The sequence below is a fragment of the Electrona antarctica genome, assembly GCF_951216825.1.
Source record: "Electrona antarctica genome assembly, contig: scaffold_279, whole genome shotgun sequence".
Classification (NCBI taxonomy): domain Eukaryota; kingdom Metazoa; phylum Chordata; class Actinopteri; order Myctophiformes; family Myctophidae; genus Electrona; species Electrona antarctica.
The window spans coordinates 180347-183189 of record NW_027637574.1 but is presented as its reverse complement, the minus strand read 5'-3'; positions in this window follow the sequence as shown (position 1 = coordinate 183189).

Below are 2843 nucleotides of genomic sequence, written 5' to 3'. Positions count from 1 at the left end.
ATAAAGTACAGCAGCCTTGTGTTCATAAAACAGAAAGATTGGGTAAGACTGACGTTATGTGTCTTTCAGGACCTTTCACTGCTTTGTCTCAACCATTACTCTATGGCTCTGGTCTCAGCCACCGCGGTGGATATTTTTGACCTTCCATTTTTTTTTCTTTTTTAATGTTGCCACTACTGTTGGAGCAGCCATAAACTACACAGGTTCATCTCTACTATTGGAGCAGCCATAAACTACACAGGTTCATCTCTACTACTGTTGGAGCAGCCATAAACTACACAGGTTCATCTCTACTGTTGGAGCAGCCATAAACTACACAGGTTCATCTCTACTACTGTTGGAGCAGCCATAAACTACACAGGTTCATCTCTACTACTGTTGGAGCAGCCATAGACGACACAGGTTCATCTCTACTACTGTTGGAGCAGCCATAAACTACACAGGTTCATCTCTACTACTGTTGGAGCAGCCATAAACTACACAGGTTCATCTCTACTACTGTTGGAGCAGCCATAAACTACACAGGTTCATCTCTACTACTGTTGGAGCAGCCATAAACTACACAGGTTCATCTCTACTGTTGGAGCAGCCATAAACTACACAGGTTCATCTCTACTGTTGGAGCAGCCATAAACTACACAGGTTCATCTCTACTACTGTTGGAGCAGCCATAAACTACACAGGTTCATCTCTACTACTGTTGGAGCAGCCATAAACTACACAGGTTCATCTCTACTACTGTTGGAGCAGCCATAAACTACACAGGTTCATCTCTACTACTGTTGGAGCAGCCATAAACTACACAGGTTAATCTCTACTACTGTTGGAGCAGCCATAAACTACACAGGTTCATCTCTACTACTGTTGGAGCAGCCATAAACTACACAGGTTCATCTCTACTGTTGGAGCAGTCATAAACTACACAGGTTCATCTCTACTGTTGGAGCAGCAATAAACTACACAGGTTCATCTCTACTGTTGGAGCAGCCATAAACTACACAGGTTCATCTCTACTGTTGGAGCAGCCATAAACTACACAGGTTCAACTCTACTACTGTTGGAGCAGCCATAAACTACACAGGTTCATCTCTACTACTGTTGGAGCAGCCATAAACTACACAGGTTCATCTCTACTGTTGGAGCAGCCATAAACTACACAGGTTCATCTCTACTACTGTTGGAGCAGCCATAAACTACACAGGTTCATCTCTACTGTTGGAGCAGCCATAAACTACACAGGTTCAACTCTACTACTGTTGGAGCAGCCATAAACTACACAGGTTCATCTCTACTACTGTTGGAGCAGCCATAAACTACACAGGTTCATCTCTACTACTATTGGAGCAGCCATAAACTACACAGGTTCATCTCTACTACTGTTGGAGCAGCCATAAACTACACAGGTTCATCTCTACTGTTGGAGCAGCCATAAACTACACAGGTTCATCTCTACTGTTGGAGCAGCCATAAACTACACAGGTTCATCTCTACTACTATTGGAGCAGCCATAAACTACACAGGTTCATCTCTACTACTGTTGGAGCAGCCATAAACTACACAGGTTCATCTCTACTGTTGGAGCAGCCATAAACTACACAGGTTCATCTCTACTGTTGGAGCAGCCATAAACTACACAGGTTCATCTCTACTGTTGGAGCAGCCATAAACTACACAGGTTCATCTCTACTGTTGGAGCAGTCATAAACTACACAGGTTCATCTCTACTACTGTTGGAGCAGCCATAAACTACACAGGTTCATCTCTACTGTTGGAGCAGCCATAAACTACACAGGTTCATCTCTACTACTGTTGGAGCAGCCATAAACTACACAGGTTCATCTCTACTACTGTTGGAGCAGCCATAAACTACACAGGTTCATCTCTACTGTTGGAGCAGCCATAAACTACACAGGTTCATCTCTACTACTGTTGGAGCAGCCATAAACTACACAGGTTCATCTCTACTACTGTTGGAGCAGCCATAAACTACACAGGTTCATCTCTACTGTTGGAGCAGCCATAAACTACACAGGTTCATCTCTACTGTTGGAGCAGCCATAAACTACACAGGTTCATCTCTACTACTGTTGGAGCAGCCATAAACTACACAGGTTCAACTCTACTGTTGGAGCAGCCATAAACTACACAGGTTCATCTCTACTGTTGGAGCAGCCATAAACTACACAGGGTCATCTCTACTACTGTTGGAGCAGCCATACACTACACAGGTTCATCTCTACTGTTGGAGCAGCCATAAACTACACAGGTTCATCTCTACTGTTGGAGCAGCCATAAACTACACAGGTTCATCTCTACTGTTGGAGCAGCCATAAACTACACAGGTTCATCTCTACTGTTGGAGCAGTCATAAACTACACAGGTTCATCTCTACTACTGTTGGAGCAGCCATAAACTACACAGGTTCATCTCTACTGTTGGAGCAGCCATAAACTACACAGGTTCATCTCTACTACTATTGGAGCAGCCATAAACTACACAGGTTCATCTCTACTACTGTTGGAGCAGCCATAAACTACACAGGTTCATCTCTACTGTTGGAGCAGCCATAAACTACACAGGTTCATCTCTACTGTTGGAGCAGCCATAAACTACACAGGTTCATCTCTACTGTTGGAGCAGCCATAAACTACACAGGTTCATCTCTACTGTTGGAGCAGTCATAAACTACACAGGTTCATCTCTACTACTGTTGGAGCAGCCATAAACTACACAGGTTCATCTCTACTGTTGGAGCAGCCATAAACTACACAGGTTCATCTCTACTACTGTTGGAGCAGCCATAAACTACACAGGTTCATCTCTACTACTGTTGGAGCAGCCAT